This window comes from Lissotriton vulgaris, chromosome 5 (assembly GCF_964263255.1).
Source record: "Lissotriton vulgaris chromosome 5, aLisVul1.2, whole genome shotgun sequence".
Lineage (NCBI taxonomy): Eukaryota > Metazoa > Chordata > Amphibia > Caudata > Salamandridae > Lissotriton > Lissotriton vulgaris.
In genome coordinates, this window is record NC_141693.1 from 77,576,133 (window position 1) to 77,600,523 (window position 24,391).

Sequence of the window (24,391 nt, forward strand, 5' to 3'; positions counted from 1 at the left end):
GATGTGACCTGGGACTCTAGCATGATGTTTGTGTCCTTAAACGTGGTGAGATTTTACACCTGTATACATAAAGAGTTTGGCCTGCGATCTCTTGGTGATTTTTTTTGTCCAGTAGGAGTGCTAGTTTAGTGGAGCGCTCTAAAATGCTCGCGCAGATGGCAAACTTATTGTGACGAATATTTCCTGTTTGACAGAGATTGGTATCACCAGATTGAGGGAACTGCGATTGGATCCAGGTTTACCACGAAGATGCCATCCTTTTTATGGGTTGGCTTGAGAGGGTGCATGCCTGGGCCCAGTCTGAAGGAGTTGGATAGATTACATATATTTCTGAGGGCGCTTCATCGATGAGGTCTTGATTATTTGGACTGGTACCAGAGATAGTTTGAATCAATATGTGAACTATCTGGATGAGAATATATATGATGTACGGTTTACAATGTATTGCAACCCTGACAGGATAAATTTTCTGGACGCACGTAGGCATACTCACACTGGGCAACTTTTTAGGTCAAGCCTAGCACAGCGCGCATGCGCTGCCCAATGGGAGGCTTCTTGTGAGCACTCAAAACTTCTCCGTGTGGGTCTTACTCCTCCCACACATTCGTATGGCCTTTGTGTGTGTCTTTCAATAATGAAAGCACACAAATGGCCAAAGGCGGGTGCATGTCCCACCTTCTTCCCAATGTGTCACTCCCACAGGGTTTTGCTCTCGGGAGGGAGCTGCGGCGCGCGTGGTGGCAGCTGCATTCCTGGTGGGTCAGGTTACACACAACGCGGCGTGCTTTCACTTTTGCTTGTTGTGCTTGGTTTCCTCCCACGTAGCACGGCCTAATTACTGATATTGCTGCACTTTGTAGCTCATGTGTTCGTTTTTGGGGGAAATTATTTTCCGGCTTGTGTTTATGCAAGCTTCATTTATTTTTATTTTTGTTCCTCGTGCTTAGTTGGCATTTGAACAGCAGCGTGTTTTCTCTTTAGTTTTTGTAGCAGCTAAAAGACATTATGCTTCTCCTTTATATTTGAATATTTATTTACATAGGAAAAGGGCAAGCTAGCGAGTGTGCACGTTTAAAAGCTTTTACTCGACCTTCACCCTCTCGACAACGCTTGCTCCATCCATAAATCATTCCCTCCCCATCACTGCTTTAAACCCCCTTTGGCCTTTGATGTCCTGGAATTCATTGTCATCAGTGTTTTGAACTTACATGCCCCCGTGATCTGTTCAGAGTCTCTGTGCAGACACTTTCAGAGTGAGCGGTTTAATGTTTTCCAGACTAAAAAGATATTGTACTTCTAATTTATATTGAAATATTTATTTACTTTGGAAAAGGCCAAGATAGCATGTGTGCGTGTTTAAAACCTTTTCGCCACCTCCTCCCTCCGGTCTATGCTTGCTCCATCCACAAATGACCCCCTCCCCCATCACCGCTTTAAATCCGCACTGGCCTTTGAAGTCCCGCGATTTGTTGTCATTAGTGTTTAGAACTGTCTGGCCCCTGGGAATCTGCTCCACTCCAATCTCAGCACAGACACGTTCACCGAGTCAGGGCTGTTTGATGTTTTTAAGCCTCACTCGGCCTGCATCTCGATACCCAGCTGTGGGCACCCGAAAATGCGTCATGTTGAAGATCCTAACAGTGCATATTTCCAAGAGAGTGGGTAGCGCTACAAAGGTGTCGCAGATGCGTGTTCACAGTGCTGGCACAACTGTGTTATAACAACATGCACCTCCTTCGGCAGATGGTGCCCTCTCGTGGAGCAGTGAATCCCAGTGGCATAGACCACACACAACTTGTAACTGCGTCAGATTTCCGGGGCATCCCTCGTGCACATTAATTATACCGGGTGGGCGATGCCAGGGCGCGGACAGACCATGAATGCCTCTCCAGTGCTATTTCAGAGGTGCCAGGTGTGCCCAGGCACTTGGTGCCAAGGCACGGACCTCCTGTTCTGGTGTACGCTGCTTACCCGACACTGTGTTGAGTCAATATGGCTGCTTTTATTATTCAGGTTGTTAATTCGCAGGAATGTGGCCCGCATGTCCCTCTGGATAGGGTGAATCCCCATTTGGTCTCTGATTGGTTACATTCCAAGTTGGGTAGGGGCAGAGGCTTGGTACGTCTGCAGCTTGTTTCCAAGCTTGGGGCACTAAATCACGACTTCAACTTGTCATCATTTACTGTATCCTAGTCTGAAAAATAACACCTACTAAGTTCTTGTTTTTGTAGATTTTTTCATTTCAAACCATTCCTTCTTTTAACAAAATTAGGATTGTGGTAATATTTATTAGATGCTTTTATTTCAGTGTGTCTTTCGCTCGTAGCTGGTTCCTCAGACATCTGCTCACTAGCAATCTTTCTGGAGTGTGGAATCAGCATTTGGAGATGCTTCTTGGCAGATACCATAAGCATGCAACACTGCCCATTCTATTGATGACCGTGTTCATGTTCCTAGAGAGGGTTGTGTTTACTTGTTGACAAGAAACAACTACTGGTGGCAGCGACGGGTCACATGCTTTTTATGAGTCACACTTGGGTCACTGTAGAACACAGCCAAGCCCGGACTGATCAGCTAAGAAGCACACGTGTATTTATTTTCTAAAGGGAGTGCAGCTGTAGGATAACTCAGTGGGTAAATTCATCTGTTGCCTATTCGGCACGCAAACTACAAGACATTGCTTTAAATATGGCAGGTCCAGCAGTATTTTCACCATTCTAGGGCAATACTATAAGGGTCAGGCTCAATTTTTACAGCAAATATTGGCAAAGCCAATAGGTCTTGCATATGCTAAAACTAGTATCTTTGTCAGTGCCTTTTTTCATTTCAAAGATGCTGCCGAGTGGGTCTCCTGATGCTGTACAGTCCTGTCAAATGCAATTGTCAAAGGCAACAGGTCCAAAAGGCAAGACCTATTGGCTTTGCCAATGCTTGTTTTAAGATGGGGCAACGCGTAGTTGGGGACCTGACCGAGGGAACACCGGGACTTTCACCATTGGATCGGTTTCAATATCTCAGGGCCCAACATGCATGGCAGGAATTACTTGGAGATGACATGCAGGAACCCATTACATTCCCTGCGCTGACACAACTTATTTGCGCGGAAAGCACAACAACTTAGGGCCAGACAAGAAAGCAGAGGGACCGTAACATGCTACTAGACAATAAGTGCTGGTCATACTGCTGCGAGGCGACAAGGCCAGTGTCACTGAATGGCAGACTTAGTTTAATACATTTTAAATATATTATCAGGGTGTACTACATTCCTAACAGATTCCATCTATACGAGTTGAGACACTGCAAAATGTGACAGGTGTAGGGAGTAAGATGCTGGGTTCTTCCTTGTGGCATGGCTGTGTCCTAGTGTCTTGGCATTTTGGGAGAAGGTCTTTGTGGTACTGAGCGTAAACACTGGACAGTACTTTGTGGCCAACCCACTGGTCGCACTGTCGGGTTATGACAGGGAGATAATGGCTGGTTGTAGGAACCCGGTAGCGATGGGATTGTTGCTAGCCAAGCATGCGCTACTATGTGTTGGGTGAAGGGTTCAATATCTCATCATGGAATGAAATGCTTTACTGTAACAGACAATCTGACACATATAGTGAGCTACTTTCACCACAGTGTCGCCCCAAGGGCTTTTGGGGATTATACCAGCAATATCTGATCGAAAAAGAGGCAGGGGAGCCGGAATGAGGAAGCACCTGAACTGAACTGGACATTTAAAGAAAATCGCATAACTGCTACGTTCCTTAGTCGTTTATAATGCAACAAATATTATCTATTAAGGCCTTAAATCCCTTGAGATCTGTGGGTTCTGCTCATTTAATTTACTAACTGTGGGGGATGGGGGGGGCGCACTAGCGGAATGGCCGGCCTGAAGTGAGGCTTCTACAGCCTGGTGCCGAAATCCTGTAACAGATCCTGCCCAGATGGTCACAACAGCACGCAAACTGCTGACCTGAGTTGTCCAAGCATCGAGGACCAGCCGGTGTTATTCTGCCGATAATCCGAGCAGGGAACGCCAGCTTCTGACTTTGCCGATGTGAAACCCCAGAGCGGCTCGGGATTGGTGTGCGGCACGGACCGCTACGACCGAGCCGTGGTTCTCACGTGGTGTGCAGGCCCCCGTCCTCCGGAGGAAGCGAACACATAGGTGTGGTAAGTGCCAAATAGCCGCAACGCTACATAACGCATAGTGAAATTAAATGAAATGAATGAAACTTATATAGCGCACGACTTACCCTGGGGCATCTCAGCGCTTGCTTAGGGAACCCGTCCTGGTATTCCCCTGTGAGATAACCCTGGCAGGGTATCCACAAGGTGAAAGCCAGGCATCCCACCGCGAGGGGCCGTTGTAAAGTCTGCTGAGGCGTTGGGAGGCAGCTACTTCACCCCAAAAGGCAGCTACATCGTTTAGCTCTCGTGCAGTAGCCCCGTAATTACAAACGCGCACCGCGCGGGTGGGGGAATCGGCCATAAGCGGCGCTGCCCTCAAAGTAAGGCCTGAAAACTTGCTCCAATATTATATACTGTACGCGGGCAGAAGGCATGAGCAAGCAGTTAGGAGTGGAGCCTTGTTGTGCGGTGACAAGTGACTGAGGCGACTGCAACGATAAACACTCAGATCTATTTAAACTAGCAGACCCCAAGAGGCAGAGCATGAAAAGTGAGGCGTGTAATCATACTACAGGAGCATGGCAGAGCGTGAGATTTCGCCTATTTAAAATCGAGAATGAATCCCTGGGCACCAATACAAGAAGACGTAGGCAGCACTCTGTAGGTGACATTGGGGACTGAAAGTGCAGTGTTATTTGGGGGCCCAAGAACTGTCTCGGATTTACACCGCTATAGACACGTTTAGGTGAGGATCAGCACAGAGGACTAGCTGATTCCCAGACTGTCTCACAGTGAAAAGCGCTTAAATACTCCCCATCAAGGCGACAAATAGCATACACAGGCGGATCTCAATAATGGGAAAACCTGACGCAAAGCAGCCACAACTTCAAAAGTAAAAAAAGTACCCGCCTACACCAGTCTGAAGAAGAAAATAGCGCTGAAGTGAAACTGCAAGAACCCCATTCATCGCAGGGAGAGGACATGAAAGCAATCCTCCTTGAGGTTAGACAAGCCCTCGCTACCATCGCTGACAAAGTGGATGCCATGACTACGCGCACGGACACTATTGTCCACAAAATAGATGGCCACGAAGAGCGCATAAAGGAAACGGAGCGCCGCATATTGGATGCAGAGGATGAGACTTCTCACGTAAAAGGCACTGTAACGCAAATGGACAAGCTACTGAAAATAATAGCTGCAAAGAACGAGGACATTGAAGCAAGAAGTCGCAAGAACAACATTAGAGTCCTAGGAATACCAGAAAGCACAAATACAGGCAAAATGGAGGTCTACATAGAAAAACTACTACTGGCAGTGGTGGGGCGGAATCCCTCTCCCCTACTTCATAGTCGAACGAGCACACCGCACATTAGGCCAGAGACCCTCTCCTGGAAGCATGCCAAGTCCCATAATTGCACGTCTCCTCAATTACAGGGACAGAGATGTCACCCTCCGTGTGGCAAGGGAGAAGAAACAGCTGAACTTTGAGGGAGTGCCATTCACAATATATCCCAATTTCACAGCATTAGTGCAAGAAGAGCGGCGTAATTCCTACCCGTGAAGCAGAAATTACGACAAGCTTAAATAGATTATGCTCTGATGTACCCAGCCCGCCTTCGGATCACTTATCAAGGCAAACAAACTTTTTATACGAAACCCCAACAAGCCGAAGAGTTTCTGAAACACCTTAAACTACAGAAAGCAGCTTCACATACTCCAGACGACACGCCGAGGCCAGGCTCACCAGATCTGGACTGACTGACCCCTGCTGTGAGACAAGTGAAAATTTCAACAAAACTAGCCATAGGACGGGTAAAAAGGGACAATCACCACCAGGCACCCTCATATCCTGGAGGGAGTAGACAGAAATATCTCGATACCCCGACAGAGTGATGGTTACCTGTGTGCCACCTAGCTAAGTTCCACTTACGGGGTATCCTCATTGCAGTTTACTATAAGTTGAATAAACTTGATTAGTTGTGTTCAACCAGTTATTGTGGTTGGAATTTACGGGTGAAGGGAGGGGCAGGAATCTCTGGCATGATTGGGATGCTTCAGTGGGTGGGGGGGGAGGTTGGGGGGTTTGTTATGAAGATGGTCATTCAGAATAATATACAGCAAAACAGACAGAATTTTGAAAATATTCATGCTCTTAATGTGATATGCACCTACATGGAAAAGGACTGTCACGACACACACGGGGAGTACGGCTGAATCACCGATTAAACATCTGAGGATATGGTCATGGAATGTCCATGGGCTGGGGAACCCAAGAAAGCGCAGACAGATCTTGTATTTGAGCTTATATAGCGCACAGCTACCCGCAGTGGGTTTCCCGGCGCTTGCTTAGGGAACCCGTCCTGGTATTCCCCTGTGAGATAACCCCGGCAGGGTATACTCAAGGTGAAAGCCAGGCATCCCGCCGCGAGGGGCCGTTGTGGAGATTAAGCAAGCTATTGCCCAGAGTCGCAGAGTGTGAACCCGTGAGTCGAGAAGGCACCGGAGCGAGAATTATCGAGTCTGTTAGACGGACCGGGAGGGTCGGCCGAGGATAAGGGGAGCGGTCTCCAGGGAGAGCCGACTCCAGTGACCGTACAGACAAGTAACTTCCCCCCCACAGACGGACACCACACAAGGGTAAGGTTCAACGAGATTTTATAGGCGATTCTTTAAGTACGATAAAATGGTACAAGGAGGTCTGGACTCAGGGGTCCCCTCGATTCTGGTCTCTGGTTTGGGGGAAAGGGTAGCGGGACAGTCTTGGTTACCAAAAGATGGAAATAGCTCTCAATCCTCGAGCTCGGCGTTCTAGATGATCGGGCCGCGGCGGAGCCAGCAGGTCCCGAGATGGACGAAGGAACGACGGTCCGCGGCGGAGCCAGCAGGTCCCGAAGAAGATGATGGTTGCAAACGGTCCGCGGCCACGCCAGCAGGTCCCGACGACGATGAAGGCTTACGAAGGTTACGAAGGTTGCGGCAGCACCAGCAGGCAGAGCGATGGTGCACAAGGCAGAGCTACGGCAGCGCCAGTAGTCCGTCAAGGATGAGTTCTTCTTTACGTCTCTCGACTCCAAGATACAACTCCCTTCCTGCTCTGGAGCTGCCCCAGTTATAGGGCTGGTGTTCTTTGATGTCCGGACCCTCGCACTCGGAGGTCGGGAGGTCCGGGATGGGGGCGTCCAGACACCCAGCAGGGGGGTGGGGCCAGCGCCCGGGGAGGCGATGGGCGAGCGGCACTTGGCGGGGAGAGCCATCGACACCTCTTTCTCCCATTGACTTGCCAAGTAGCCCGCTCACCTCCTGGGTGGATGGTGGTGCCGGGATGTCTGAGGCCTGGCCAGGCCCAGGGTTGAGGTCGATCGGGGGCCAGGCGGCCTCGTGGTGGAGTGTCCAAGATGGCGCCCAGGATGGGCGCGCGGGCCAGCAGTGGATCGGGTCCACGAGGTCGATATGCTTGAAGACAGGGGTCCCTGAGGGGACGGAGGACGTGCAATGGTGGTGTGTGGTACCTGTGTGACCGGGCTCGGACCGGGTTGGGCCGGGGGAGAGCGGCCCTTCATGTGGCCTGTCCAACATGCGTCCCCCCCAGCTGAAGGCGGGGAGAGTTACCCATCCTCTTGGGGACTCTCCTCGTCGAGGCGGAAGAACCGGGACAGGCCATCTGCGTTGGCGTGATCCGGCCCAGGTCGGTGTTCAACTGTGAAGTCCATCCCTTGTAGGGAGATGGACCAACGTAGTAACTTCGGGTTTTCCCCCCGCATCTGCATCAGCCACTGCAGGGGTCGGTGATCGGTCTGCACCCGAAAGTGTGTGCCAAAGAGGTAGGGCCGGAGCTTCTTGAGGGCCCATACCACAGCGAAGGCCTCCCTCTCTATGGTGCTCCAGCGTTGTTCCCGTGGTAGGAGGCGCCTGCTGATGAAGGCCACTGGCTGATCAAGGCCTTCGGTGTTCACTTGAGACAGGACTGCCCCAATGCCATGGTCGGAGGCATCCGTCTGGACGACGAACTCCCGGTTGTAGTCGGGGGCCTGGAGCACCGGGGCGGTACACATGGCGGCTTTCAATTGTTCGAATGCTGTTTGGCACTCCGGGGTCCAGTTGACTTTTTTGGGTTGATTTTTTGACGTGAGTTCTGTGAGGGGCCCCACGATAGTACCATAGTCCTTCACGAACCTTCGGTAATAGCCCGTGAGGCCCAGGAAGGCTCGTACCTCGGTCTGGGTGATGGGTGGCTGCCAGGACTGGATGGCGGCAATTTTGAGCTGCAGAGGGGCCACCAGGCCGCTTCCCACCTGGTGCCCGAGGTAGGTCACAGATCCTTGCCCAATTTGACATTTGCTGGCCTTGATCGTGAGGCCAGCTCGCTGGAGGGCTTGTAGTACTGCTCGGAGGTGGTGGAGGTGCTCGGACCAATGGTGGCTGTATACAGCGATGTCGTCTAGGTAGGCGGCACTGAACCCTTCGAGCCCCGCCAGGACCTGATTGACGAGCCGCTGAAATGTTGCTGGGGCATTTTTCATGCCGAAGGGCATGACCTTGAAATGGTAATGCCCATCGGGGGTGGAAAAGGCAGAACGTTCTTGGGCCCGGGGTGTGAGGCCGATTTGCCAGTAGCCCGCCGTCAGGTCGAAAATGCTGAGGTAGCGGGCAGCTCCCATGCGGTCGATTAGTTCATCCGCCCGGGGGATGGGATGTGCGTCTGTTCTGGTGACCGCATTCAAGCCCCGGTAGTCGACGCAGAACCGGAGTTCCGGTGGGGTGCCAGGGGCGGCCGCTTTGGGGACCAGTACTACAGGACTGGCCCAGGGGCTGTCTGAGGGCTCGATGACCCCGAGTGTGAGCATTTTGGCTACCTCTTCCTGGATGCAGGCCCGTACCCGATCTGGCACGCGGTAGGCCCGGTGGTGGATAGGGGGGCTGTCCCCCGTGTCCACATCGTGCACACACCAGGAAGTGACCCCTGGGGTGAGGGAGAACAGGTTGGCGAACTGTGACAGGAGGACTCGACACTCCTGGTGTTGCTCTCGGGTGAGGGCCTCCGAGAGTCGGACCCCATCCACGGAGCCGTCTTTCTCCTGAGTCCGTAGGAGGTCAGGGAGGGGCTCGGAGTCCTCTTCAACCCCATTGTCGGTGGCCATCAGGAGGCCGAGTTCGGAGCGCACAAAGTGGGGTTTCAGTCTGTTAGCGTGGAGGACCCGGAGGGGGTTCCGGGAAGATTCCATGTCGATGAGATAGGTGGCAGGACCCTTGTGCTCGACTACTTTGAAGGGCCCCGTCCACTTGTCTTGCAGGGCGCAGGGTTCGGTGGGGGACATCACCCATACTTGTTGCCCAGGTTCAAATTCGATGGAGGAGGCATTCCGGTCATACCACTTTTTCATGTCCTCTTGACTGGCCTCTAGGTTGGCTTTTGCCAGCTCTCTGAACCGCCGGGTCTGGTTGCGGAGTGTTAGGAGGTACCGGAAGACATCTGGTGGGTTCTTTAGAGGGGGCATCTCCCAGCCCTCTTTGACTAGGCTGAGCGGTCCCCGCACTGGATGTCCATATAGCAGTTCAAACGGGCTGAAGCCCAGGGACTTCTGGGGAACCTCTCGATATGCGAAGAGGAGGCACGGTAGCAGTACATCCCACTGGCGACGGAGGGATTCTTCCAACCCCCCGATCATCCCTTTGAGCGTGCGGTTGAACCGCTCAACGAGTCCGTTTCCTTGAGGGTGATAGGGGGTCGTGAATCGGTAGGTAACCCCGCACTGTTGCCAGAGGGACTTCATATATTTAGAAATAAAGTTCGTGCCTCTGTCACTGACGACTTCTCGGGGGAAGCCCACACGGGAGAAGATCCCCATTAGAGCCCGGCCGACTACCGGGGCTGTCACAGTTCGCAGGGGAACAGCCTCGGGGTAGCGGGTGGCGTGGTCCACTAGCACCAGGATGAACCGATGACCTTGTTTTGTGCGCGGGTCCAGGGGCCCCACGATGTCGATCCCGACCCTCTCGAACGGGGTGGTGACCACGGGAAAAGGTTGCAGGGGGGCTTTTAGTTTGCGGCCGCTCTTTCCACTTGCTTGGCACGTGGGGCAAGATCGGCAATGCTGGTGTACATCGTTCCTCATTTTGGGCCAGAAGAAGTGGGTCACCAGACGACTGTAGGTTTTATCTTGGCCCAGGTGTCCCGCCAGGGGGACATCGTGGGCCAGGTTTAGCAGAAAGTCTCTAAAACGGAGGGGCACCACCAGTACCCGGCTGGCCCCCAGCTCCGCGATTCTTTGCTCACTGTACAGCAGGTCATTGTCCCAGTAGACCCAGTGAGTGCCGGAGGTATCCCCTGCGCCTTGGGCAAGCGCTTGCTGGCGGAGTCCCTCGAGGGAGGGACAGGTTTTCTGTTCTTGGCGAAATTGTTCTTGCGTGGGCCCCCCCTCGAGGCCACTGGTCGAGGTTAGTGAGGTCTGGAGGTTGAGCTTGTTCTGGGGGGACGTCACGGTCGGTGGTTTCAGCTGGGGCGACCGGAGGCGGTGGCACCGGCCATTCGGGTTCCTCTGGGCGGGGGCTGGCACGGGCGGCCATGGACCGGGTGGTGACGCACGCCCAGTCCGGGACGCCTAACATCCCCAGGTGTTCTCTTCGTTCTACGGCGGCCCACGGGGAGCTTTCAAGGTCATTCCCCAGGAGGCAGTCTACGGGGGCATCGTCTCGGACCGTGACTTTCAACATGCCGGAGACCCCCCCCCATTCGAAAGGGACGCAGGCCATCCGACACAGACTTTCCGAGTTATCGGCTGAACGTACAGGGCAGAGAATGTTCGGTAGATACTGTTCCGGGGTCACCAGGTGACAGCGGACGGCTGTTACACTGGCCCCAGTGTCACGAAGGGCTTCAGCCCGGCGTCCATTGATGCTCACCCATTGGCTGTACTTCTGGGTGTTAGCGGGTAGGGGGACCCGCGGGACCATGTCTTTCCCCCCTAAGCAGGCTAGAGCCATGGCGGCTGGCTCCCATTCCTGATGCTCTTGCTCATATTCTTCTTGCTCCTCGGAGATCTGTTCTTCCCCCAGGGCAGCAGCAGCCACCTGGCGGGGTCTTGAGCTCTGGTACTGTGGGCAATTTGGATCGTTGGCATAGTGGCCGACTCGTTGGCATCGATGGCACGTGACATTTGCTCGGTATCCCGGTCGCGCCGGGGCGCTGCCCCGGTTGGCCGGGGGGGTGGTGCTGACCGCGGGGGCGACCGGAGCGTTGTCTCTTCCGCGTCCTTGGCCTCCTCCTCCTCCTCCTCGGGGACGGTGCTGACCATTGTTGTTCCGGTTCTGTTCGTAGGACCCATTCCGGCCCACTCTGGTGATTTCCCATCGGTCAGCTTCGGCTGAGAGCTGCCGGGGATCGGTTAACTTGCTGTCGAGGAGGTGCTGGCGGAGTTCAATAAAGCAATTGTTCGATAGGTGCTCCCATACCATGAGATTGAACAGTTGTTCGTAGGTTGTAACCTTGCTTCCTTTGATCCAGCCCTCGAAGGCTCGGCTAAAATAGGTTACATAGTCCACCCAAGGTGTACCCGGGATGCGGGTGCAGTCTCGGAACCTCTGACGGTACATTTCGGGTGTGAGGCCATAGCGGGTGAGGAGGGCAGCTTTCATATGGTCATAGGAGGTCATCTGGTGGTCCGGAAGCTGTAGCAGGGTGTCGCGGCCCTCATTGAGGAATCTCCCCCATAGGCCGGCTCCCCAGTCGTTTCTATCGATCCGGTGTGCAGTCATAGCGATTTCGTAGGCTTTAAACCATTGCTGGATGTCGTCCTCTCGGAAGTATTCTCGAACGACATCCTTGGGGATGTGTACCTTTTTCTCCGTTGTCCCTGGGGTGTGGGGTTGCTCGAACGCCCCTATTTCTTTATTCTGCTTGCGCAAATCAATCTCAGCTAATCGTCGCTCGTGTTCATATGTCAGTTTCTTTTCCTCGAGCTCCCTTTGTCTCTGTTTCTCCTCTCTTTCTTCTCGGAGACGCAGGTGCTCTAAGTTTATTTTCTGTTCGGCCAATTTAAGTTCAACGTCCATTTTGAGCCGAGCCATTTCTAGCTCGTGTAGTCGGGTTTTTTCTCGTTCCTGGATCTCGTCTTGCGAGAGACCCGTTCTTTGCTCTTCAGGAGCCACGGTGGTTTTTGCTGCGATGCTTCGATCGGGGGTTCCGGCGACCCCGGTCTCTGCCCAAGACTCTAGGGCATGCTTGAAATCGTCTTTGGTACTTAGTCCGGTGGTAGCGATACCTAGTTCGATGCAGAATTGTTTTAGTTCACGATGGTTGTACTCGTCCAATTTCTCCATCTGGAATTTCTCGGTGGATCCGCTTTCTTTAGTTGTCATCTTGATTTCGTCGTGGGGTGAGCTACTGTCTGTACGATTATGCGGTGATTCGGATCCCACCGCTGCCACCAATGTTAGACGGACCGGGAGGGTCGGCCGAGGATAAGGGGAGCGGTCTCCAGGGAGAGCCGACTCCAGTGACCGTACAGACAAGTAACTTCCCCCCCACAGACGGACACCACACAAGGGTAAGGTTCAACGAGATTTTATAGGCGATTCTTTAAGTACGATAAAATGGTACAAGGAGGTCTGGACTCAGGGGTCCCCTCGATTCTGGTCTCTGGTTTGGGGGAAAGGGTAGCGGGACAGTCTTGGTTACCAAAAGATGGAAATAGCTCTCAATCCTCGAGCTCGGCGTTCTAGATGATCGGGCCGCGGCGGAGCCAGCAGGTCCCGAGATGGACGAAGGAACGACGGTCCGCGGCGGAGCCAGCAGGTCCCGAAGAAGATGATGGTTGCAAACGGTCCGCGGCCACGCCAGCAGGTCCCGACGACGATGAAGGCTTACGAAGGTTACGAAGGTTGCGGCAGCACCAGCAGGCAGAGCGATGGTGCACAAGGCAGAGCTACGGCAGCGCCAGTAGTCCGTCAAGGATGAGTTCTTCTTTACGTCTCTCGACTCCAAGATACAACTCCCTTCCTGCTCTGGAGCTGCCCCAGTTATAGGGCTGGTGTTCTTTGATGTCCGGACCCTCGCACTCGGAGGTCGGGAGGTCCGGGATGGGGGCGTCCAGACACCCAGCAGGGGGGTGGGGCCAGCGCCCGGGGAGGCGATGGGCGAGCGGCACTTGGCGGGGAGAGCCATCGACACCTCTTTCTCCCATTGACTTGCCAAGTAGCCCGCTCACCTCCTGGGTGGATGGTGGTGCCGGGATGTCTGAGGCCTGGCCAGGCCCAGGGTTGAGGTCGATCGGGGGCCAGGCGGCCTCGTGGTGGAGTGTCCAAGATGGCGCCCAGGATGGGCGCGCGGGCCAGCAGTGGATCGGGTCCACGAGGTCGATATGCTTGAAGACAGGGGTCCCTGAGGGGACGGAGGACGTGCAATGGTGGTGTGTGGTACCTGTGTGACCGGGCTCGGACCGGGTTGGGCCGGGGGAGAGCGGCCCTTCATGTGGCCTGTCCAACAGAGTCCGTGGAATTTTTTTTTTTTTTAGCCCAAGACCCGCCGAGGCGGGGAATTGAACCCTGGTCCAGGGCCGATCCTAGCTTCCGGGTCTGCCGCCTCTAACCCCTGAGCCACACTTCTCTTAGCATACTTGGATTGTCACCAGATAAATATAGCTATGCTACAGGAAACCCACATCAATCCACAACAGCACACCACATTTGCTAGTAAATGGAGATACATACTTACGTGGGGACGGTTGGGCTCAGATTCGGTTACACTAGTGTGTTGCTACGGCCCGAATGTTGACGCTCCCGACTTCTTTACCAACTTATGAGGGAAAAATCGAGGACATAGGCTCCATCCATATAATCAGGGGAGGGGGATTTTAACGTAGCGCTTAATTAGGCATCAGACAGATCTAATACAGCACCACATCATTATACTAAAGCTCAGGCAACTCTTCAGGGGATTTTAGAGAAAGGGAGCTTAATTGATACCTGGCGCCGTATTCACCCCACTACTCGAGAAGGTACACACTGAACGTCATGGGCTGCAACTTGGGCTCAAACAGATTACTGCATAATTTCGAGGGGCCTAGGACCATCTATAAAAGACGTCACAAATATGGCTAGGACTTTTTCCGATCATTCACCTGTGAAGCTCACAATTACATCACCAGGTAACGATTTGCCCATATGTAGTTGTAGGCAGCTGCAAACAGCATTATTAGATGCAGTGTTTCGTGGCGAGTTGAAAGTGGAAATCAAAGACTTCTTTCAGAGGAATAGGGGTTCTGTGGACAGGGTGGAAATCATTTGGGAAGACTTCAAAGTTACGATTAGAGGGTTCTGCATCTCAAAAAGCTTTGGAGTACTCAGATATATAGGGTACATTGAAGAAACTTGAGAAAGAACTTAGGACTCTAGAGACACAGATGGGGGGGGGGAAAGGGGAGACAGATGCAAATGTACTTTCGTGAGAAACTATCGGAGTATGTAGACACTGCCGCATGGGAGTCAAAGTTTCAGGGGAAATACTGGGTTGCCCGGAAATATGGGGAGGGCGAGCATCCGGGGAAAGCAATAGCAGAAATGACAAAGCGACCACGTTTTTCCAACTATGTCATAGAAATCATAGGGCCTGGGGTAGAGGTACACTGAGATACATCGGACATATTAGCAACATTCACCACACATTACTCCACACTATATACCTCATCGCGACACGATGATTTCGAGCTGGACAGCTTCCTCTGGGATTAAGCACTAGGATGGGTAGGAGACACACAGAGGGAGTTTTTATGTGCTCCTATTGAACTGTCAGAAATTCGCGAAGCGGTAATGCAGCTGAAGTCTGGCAAGGTGCTGGGCTTGGACGGCCTTCCCGCTGAATTTTATAAAACATATATAGATGTTATGGCCCCCATACTGAAGGAGATATATCAAGAATCCTTAGAATGTGGCACACTTCCTCCATCGATGAGAGGCACTGATCACATCCCTACTGAAGCCAGGCAAATCCCCCAACTCCTGCGATTCATACAGGACGCTGTCACTCAAACTGCGACACGAAAATATTAGCCAAGGTCATCGCTAAACGATTAATCGTCTTGATGGAAAAACTTGTGCTCCGTGATCAGTCAGGGTTCGTCCCCGGCTGAGCCACCACACACTGTAGTGTTACCGAGGCCTGGTTTGCACACATTGCTATGTTAGCATGGCTTATTAGAAGTTTAAACGCCATTTTACCTTTTGCTGCTTTTGCACACAACACTGCCTATAGCTGTTTTTGTAAGTTAAGCTGTGCGAATGTCTTCACATTAGACACACTTGTTTTCAACATCGTTAGACTTACAACGTGACCCTAGTCTGCACAATGAGTGCCCGAGCCACCAAGGTTATCATAACATGATTGCTGTTGTTCGAACTGATCGGCTCACTTAGTTAGACACAACACAGGGCAGCTGAGAATTCAACTGAAATTCTGGTGCCTTTATTATTACACGACAGCCATGATTTCACACACTTGGAAGATTTCCGTTTCCAGAAAGACAGAGCGCTTCTGCAGATCCTGATGGGATTTACTCCTGCTGATCTTGGAGGTATGGGGTCCCCTATGCAAGCCTAAGAGACCTTCTATATTTTAATAAAACATAGTTCCTAGAAAGGGAGGGTGATATAACTAGGCTCTATAGGACCTGTTTTCACCATCATTGTAATATGAATTCTCCTTTTGTGTTTTATGGAGTTGTAACAATGCTGACCATATTATTTCTAATCGTATGTCTGCTTATGTTAGCAAAGATACTGCATCGGAGAGCACGCCGTTAAAATAAATATTTTACCTTTTACAGTGTCTCTATTTACTCCTGTTGTGGACTGGTATGAGAGTATAACGAAAGAGTGTTTTCATTTCCCACCATTCCTGAGTATATCCTAAGTCGCATGTTCTAGGTTGTCTAATTATTGGTTACTTTGCTACAGCACGAAGAGCTAATGTGACACAGATGCTAGCTGGTTGGGGTTTTCTAGGTACTAAGGTGAGTTTTTGGTACACCACAATTCACTGAGGTCCTGGTTCTCTGTGCACAGTTCTGTATAGGAGCAGATTGCTTGCAACAACACAACCTCCTCACTTTATTCTCCACTCTTCAGAACATAGCACCAGAACTTTCTCTGGCTGCAGTGTTTTTTAAATGCCCCTAAGGCATTCGATTCTGTGGAGTGGGACTACCTCCTAGGAATATTACAACGCATGGGTTGTTCCCCCTCTTTTCGTGTCCTGGATACAGTTATTGTATCGGCACCCCACAGCTAAGGTGCTTGTAAATGGCCACTTGGTAGCAGCACTCCCCATCTCGAGAGGCACCAGGCAAGGTTGCCCGTTATCCCCCCTACTATTTGCCCTCGTGATCGAGCCCCTGGCATGCACCTGCGCCATACCATGAGGAGAAGGCACTACAATGCAAACTGCGACAAATCCTAATTTCCCTTTATGCAGATGATCTCACACTTTATATAAGAGACCCTCAGAATAATATTAATCCTCTGCTACCAGAATTCATAGTTTTTGGAAAACTTTCTGGAGTCCACATCAACTGGGGGAAGTCGTAAATATTCCCCTTAACGCCCGCAGTCACAGGATTTCCCCTAGATTAGCAGCTGGAGTGGTGCAACACAGACTTAAGATACCAAGTGATCCAAATTTACGGGGACAGGGAAGAACTGCCAGAGACCGCCTCACCAGCAATGTCACACAGTGGATCTCTTTGCCCCTCTCGCTAGCCGGCAGAGCATCTTTGATAAAAATGGTAGTGCTCCCACAGTTCTTATACCTCTTCATGAATATACCTTATAACCCCGGACGTTATTTTCTCAAAACACTCCGCTCAGAAATAATACGGCTCTTCTGAGGGGGTAAGGAGGGGGCAAACAACCACGGATACAATGGTCGATACTCACAAGACCCTATGAGCAGGGAGGATTTGACATTCTGGATTTTGAGCTGTACTTCACATGTAAGCAGGCTCATTATGCCTACTTTTGGGTCAACCCCTCGAGATACATGCCACAGGTGGCGGCGGAACACTGATTAGCTGACCCTATCCCTCTAGTTGGGATGATACACGCCCTCCCCCAGCCGAGACATAGCACCAACTACTATTACGGGTATGGTAGATGCATGGCATAGTAGGCCTCCTTGAAGCTCTGATACAATACTCATCATTGTTGCCCCTGTCCTATCACCCCCCCTAGGCCCTTACTCCAAGAGAAGGTCTTTCGCAAAGTATGTGAGCGCACGAAAGTTACTAAATGGGGGGAATCTTTTCCACAATGGTACATTTTGCTCCTCTTATCAGTTTTTCCATGGGACACAGCCCACTCCCCTAAATCTCTTCTTATAATGTTCGACTGCGTCAGGGAATATGTTCCATCATCCCGGAATTCCCTCAGGAGCCTGCAAATTTGGCACCGCTCCATCATATGCTGGGGGCTACGAGTCCGGGGCACCTGGTATCCACACTCTATCATAATATCTGCATACAACAACCAGAGTCCTCAAACACATCTTTCATACACTGGAACACAGAACTGGGAATTGAAGTAACAGACGAACAGTGGAAGTACTGTTGCCTGCCAACTGCACACATTTCCGCTAGCTGCAGACTGCGCATCATTCACTATAAGTTCTTACAGCGCTTCTACTACACCTCGTCCATACTGTTTCGGTTTAAATTAAGGGAAAGAGATTACTGCAACAGATGCAATAGTCCGGGAGCTGGGTTTTTACACCTAGCATGGGAATGTCCACGATTGTTGGAATACTGGACGAAGGTCTTTAAGGCCCTAGCGATGAAGGCATCTATCACACTAAAGCTATACTGATGATATATTACTATATCATTGCTGTTAGCCAAGTCAAGAGTAGCATGTAGATGAGGTAGGGGGCGAGCTCCCAAATGTAAGGAATGGCTTGATGATCTAATCTACTGCCAGGAACAATTCACTATATATGCTTAAACACTCCCACGCACTTCTCGGCCCAAAAACATATGTGATCTTCTCCAGCAGTATCTCTTGATGAGAGCTGCGGAGGCTTCGTCTGACACTCCCTCGGTTACGGAAAATTTGACATTGTCAATGTCCCCATACCTCCTCATCCTACATAATAAACTCAACTATACTTTGAAGTGAAGGGCTTCGAAATCACGATGTAATCCTTTCTGTCGTCACTCTTATAAATACCACTCTCTACTACTTCAGTCTATGAAGGGTGCAAGATCTGTACACTAAGCTGTAACTGACTCCTTCAAGAAGTTTAGGTAATGTCTCAAGTGCTATGTGAATATGTCGATAAAGGAAGGATATGTTATGAGTTATTACAATATCAACATCACACGCCGTAACTCTGTAACTGCAGTAGGTGCAAGACCAGAAAGATGAACATGTATTTCTTTTTTTGCATTTATATGTAACCATCAACTTTAACGTCTGTACTGTATGATAACTAACGAAAATCAATAAATAAATGTTTTTTTTTTTTAATTATGAACTGTTCACACACAAACCAATGTAATATGCACTGTACTTGATATAGATGGTGTAAGCAACCTACGACTAGGTGATGTAGTAACATGTCCAAATATGAAGGAGGGGTTTGATACGCCCAGTTAGTTTTTTGTATAGGACTTCATTTTATATTTCTTGTATGTCAGTTATAATGGAATACTTGCTGTGTTATGTAGCGTTCTAATCTAGGACCCTGATCGATACTGTGACCTTATGCCCCTATTCGGCTATAAATCCATTTATTCCCTATATTGGCATAACCGTTCAAGTGCAATATTCAGAAACTCGTCTCTGGCCTCACACGAACAGAGCCACATTTCAGAATCGCTTTCTCTGCCACTTCCTTTGCAACCAATTAGTGCAATGACATAGCAGAAGTTACTATCTAAGATTCCTAGATTAACACTCCGAGTTCTTCAACAAGATAAAAACTCAGCAACCTGAAAATCCCCGCTTGCTGTGTTTTGATTAGTAATAGAGCACTGATAGACGATCACTTCCTAGTGACATCTTTATTGACGTCTTATGTCCAAAAACTTACGTCAAACAAGGCACCTTTCAGGTATAAATATTACCAACGTTGCCTTAAGCAAACGCTGATGTTGCTGCTGATGTTGCTGCCTCAATGCCATCACTGCTGCTGAAGTTGCTGTTATGCTGATGATATCATAGCTGCTATCGCTACTGCTATCGCTGCTAACTAGCGAACGATGGTGTGGTGAACTTAGGAGCTGAACAGCCGTCCCCTGCAAGAGCCCAGCAGATGCAAGCTGCCCGCGGACGCTGCCCCTCCTCTTCCTCGACGCGCTGAGAGAGACGCTGTCTTTTCTCCTGCAGAGAAATCCAGCTCCGGCGTTTCCAAGCCACTCTTGCGAGTGACTGGGATATCGACCCCCTGAAGGAGATACCAGACCTCCATCATTCTATTCCAGAGGTATGGTGTTGACTAAAGCCTTAGAGAGAATTCTTGAAGCAAACCTTGGCAAAACCAACTTAACTTAAAGCTACTTACTTACTCCCCTCCCAAGTATTAGGCTTAGGTCAGGTACACTGGGGTAGGCGTAGTTAGAAGCACCAGTTGAGTATGTTAGCCTAATGTATATATGTTTTATTCATTTTAAACCATTGTATGGCTAAGAAACCATATCAATGCTTTTACAGTATTATTTCGCAATACTCATCTTACTGTACATACTTTTTATAATAACAAGTCTTGCAATTGTGGCAATTCATTTCTCTTGTACGAGAAGAAAGACTGTTCAATAAATGTTACCCTTTATTGATAACGCCCGTCTCTCTATTCTCTACATATAGTGAAAGTAAACTGCACAACCACTGACTGAGTAAAATAACTGTCTATTGTTTCACACGACCCTAGAGACTGACTCTGATCTGAGGAGCAAAGTGGTCATGTTGCACGGTTATTGGAAAACTGAATCCCTTCTTGTCTGTACCAAGGAAGCTGATCACTTCCTATTCAGAGAAGAAAGTTTCCAGTGTCTGTGGTTCTGAAATTCTGGACCCTGCTGTAATACCGGTATTAAGGTCCAACACTCGTGTCACAAAATATCGTCGTACCATGACGAATTTGGTATCGGCAGACCGGTAATGATTAGGACATTATCCCTGTGCATTTGCGTCATGATTAAGCAATGCTAACACCCTTAAATCATGGTTTCCGCTCCGAACCCTCGGACTCCATTTTGTGAACGGCATCCATCTTATGACTTGCCCTCATATAGTCAATTGATTAAGACCGAGCTTGATCTGAAAGGACACGTCCTCCTTAGCTGACTTCCCCATGACCTGGCCAAACTGACTCCACTGCCTCCAGCCAAACCTGTTCGGGCAGCCCCTCGCCCAGTGGCCGAATGAGATAGCATCAATACATAACATGCCATAAACCATTCACCACCTACAGACCATGTTTTCTACACACATACACCTGTCCATTTTCTTGTTTATGGCCAGTTTTATGACAAGGAGGTGCCCTGTTTTATTGAGGTTTCATTGATATCTGATTGTAATTCCGGGCTGGGCTGGGTCATCTATCACAAACTGTGATACATATAAAAGGGGGTCCCCGTAGGAAGGAATTGTGTATTGTGTGTTACATACACTGAAATTATTCAAAGATCACTAAAGCAAAAATTAAAGCAATTATCAGATTGGCATATATTATTTAATGACCAATACTTCGTGATTGTCAAATTCAGTACAAAAATCATATAAATTGCAGGCCCCAAGGGGGGAGAAAAAGAAAGGAAGGAAGGGTAGTGCTCATGGAGGTGTAGAAGGGTAATGACACAGTATAAAGAGGTAGCAATACAAATTGACGACAATCAAAAATTGATCAAAATACAAAAAGTCCCAATTCAGGACGACAAACTATGGAACATATGTAAAAGTTACAATTCAACGGTCACATCTAATTATTAATTAGAGCATTAAGGGGTGTGCCGGAAAGACAAAATGAAGAGAACAGTCGACGTTTCGACCCCTATCTATAGGCCAATTGAAGTCCTTTCACGGGGTCTTCATCAGGACGTCATACAAGGGGAGGAAGGTGGGGCCATTCTGTATAAAAGAATTTATAAGGAATCGATTAACTATAATTCACAGTGAGGATGAAGAACATCATCCTATCTACAAGTTAGACACAAATGATTTTAATTATATCTGATTTACCATGGTTGAAGACCCAAAAGGGTTCAGTACATGAACAGAGGAACCACGCTTGACGTCGTGGTCAGTCTGATGGAGTGGACGACTCAACTAAAGAGGAGAACAGACATTCAGTAAGATTTAGAAAGAAATTACTTGTAGTATTCTACAGTTAACTTCAAAGAGGATGACAGCAGTTAAACTGAAAATACACCATGTCAGTGGTCCTATAGACCGAGACAACTTGAATATTAAAACACGTATTCAGAATGACTACATCAAATCCGGGCTACATGGAGAATTTATGATTTAAAACAGTACCTATTGGTCAATGTGATTCAGACCATCAGGGGGTGGTGTATGTAAAATCGGCTTCTACGCTAGATGTACCTTGGTTAATCAAAAAGAATGGATAATAATGACCAATTACGTGGGTATAAAAAATTCAATAAATGACCATTTGATTGCAATGGTAGCAGGTAAATATGTACTCACAATTTAAGGTGCGCAATTCCACCGTCTATAATGGGGCAGAGATTGTGCGAAGTGTGGTTCCAAAATACCAATCACGACAGGATAAGATATTGTATTTCATCCTGGTGAACAAGGGATGTTTTTTACAACCAAGCGTAGGATTATAAATTACAATCGATCTCAGTGGAATCACAGTCTTACTCACAAGGAAACCGAATCATCTAGGCTCAAACGCTCAGAGCGGCGGTTATGTGGATGCGGCGCCTGTCCGTGTAATCAGGAAGGCAAAGTACAGCGTCGGCAAACTCGAGTCGGTTTCGTGTCATAGGTCAGGTTTTACATCTACGGAAAAATGAGGATAGTTTACCTAAAAGCGGGACTCGTATGTTGAAGAGTTAAAGGCTCAGTTAACTTGCAAAGTACTTACAAATTAAGGCAACGGTACCGGCAACGACTTTAGTCCTGAACGCGAACTCCGCAGTGTGTACTCCGCGGAGTTTGGGGCGGAGCTACATGAAAGCTCCGTAAGGACAGCATAGAAGAGTTACTTGCAAGAGCCTCTAAGCTTCATCCAATATGGATACAGAGTATTGGCGGCTATAATTGGAATTGGCAGAATAACATAGCTATTGAAAGCCACTATGATATGTCGATGGTTATATGTAGGCAAATTAGTGCAGCTCTCGTGCAAGAGGCTGAAGACCATTTTCCCAAAACATTGCTGCAAAATTTGTTTATTAAGTATTGTGCTGACAAAATATCATGGTTCCATGCGACTCTTATCGCAAAAGGTCGTGAATGGAAAAAACATTGTTGTATAAGGACATAATTCACAAATATAGCGGGATGTAAATTGCAGTAGTTGAAGGTAATCTGTGTGAACGTTACCCAAACTTAACCTGATCAACATTTCATAATCAGTCAACATTGAAAAAATAGCGAGAGCTCGTGCACTTTTCCAACATGAGGGTGTAACGAGTCTGACTTGAGACATTCATCAGAGTTTAGTACAATAGTTTATGCTAGCCGAGTGCCGCCAATTGAGCTAAACTACTGTCTTGCTCGTTCAAACCATTCTTAATGGAGTCCAGAAGGGACATCCATTTGGACTCTCGTGTGTTTAATACTGTGGGGAGGTTGCCCCCTCTTCTGCCCAAGGATACTTTCTCAATGACAAACCAACGTAGGTCTGTTACACACAGATTACCTTCAACTACTGTAATTTACATCCCGCTATATTTTGTCAGCACAATACTTAATAAACAAATTTTGCAGCAATGTTTTGGGAAAATGGTCTTCAGCCTCTTGCACGAGAGCTGCACTAATTTGCCTACATATAACCATCGACATATCACAGTGGCTTTCAATAGCTATGTTATTCTGCCAATTCCAATTATAGCCGCCAATACTCTGTATCCATATTGGATGAAGCTTAGAGGCTCTTGCAAGTAACTCTTCTATGTTGTCCTTACGGAGCTTTCATGTAGCTCCGCCCCAAACTCCGCGGAGTACACACTGCGGAGTTCGCGTTCAGGACCCAAGTCGTTGCCGGTACCGGTGCCTTAATTTGTAAGTACTTAGCAAGTTAACTGAGCCTTTAACTCTTCAACATTCGAGTCCCGCTTTTAGGTAAACTATCCTCATTTTTCCGTAGATGTAAAACCTGACCTATGACACGAAACCGACTCGAGTTTGCCGACGCTGTACTTTGCCTTCCTGATTACACGGACAGGCGCCGCATCCACATAACCGCCGCTCTGAGCGTTTGAGCCTAGATGATTCGGTTTCCTTGTGAGTAAGACTGTGATTCCACTGAGATCGATTGTAATTTATAATCCTACGCTTGGTTGTAAAAAACATCCCTTGTTCACCAGGATGAAATACAATATCTTATCCTGTCGTGATTGGTATTTTGGAACCACACTTCGCACAATCTCTGCCCCATTATAGACGGTGGAATTGCGCACCTTAAATTGAGAGTACATATTTACCTGCTACCATTGCAATCAAATGGTCATTTATTGAATTTATTTTATACCCACGTAATTGGTCATTATTATCCATTCTTTTTGATTAACCAAGGTACATCTAGCGTAGAAGCCGATTTTACATACACCACCCCCTGATGGTCTGAATCACAGCGACCTATAGGTACTGTTTTAAATCATAAATTCTCCATGTAGCCCGGATTTGATGTAGTCATTCTGAATACGTGTTTTAATATTCAAGTTGTCTCGGTCTATAGGACCACTGACATGGTGTATTTTCAGTTTAACTGCTGTCATCCTCTTTGAAGTTAACTGTAGAATACAACAAGTAATTTCTTTCTAAATCTTACTGAATGTCTGTTCTCCTCTTTAGTTGAGTCGTCCACTCCATCAGACTGACCACGACGTCAAGCGTGGTTCCTCTGTTCATGTACTGAACCCTTTTGGGTCTTCAACCATGGTAAATCAGATATAATTAAATTAAAATAATTTGTGTCTAACTTGTAGATAGGATTATGTTCTTCATCCTCACTGTGAATTATAGTTAATCGATTCCTTATAAATTCTTTTATACAGAATGGCCCCACCTTCCACCCCTTGTATGACGTCCTGAT

At 48.9% G+C, this 24,391-nt stretch overlaps 1 protein-coding gene across 1 annotated transcript in view; it reads right to left on the reverse strand.

The window, feature by feature from the left end:
- The window catches only part of LOC147710239 (E3 ubiquitin-protein ligase TRIM39-like), a 164,909-nt gene that overhangs the window by 71,824 nt on the left and 68,694 nt on the right, over nt 1-24,391 (reverse strand). The gene's annotated exons all lie outside the window — the stretch shown is intronic.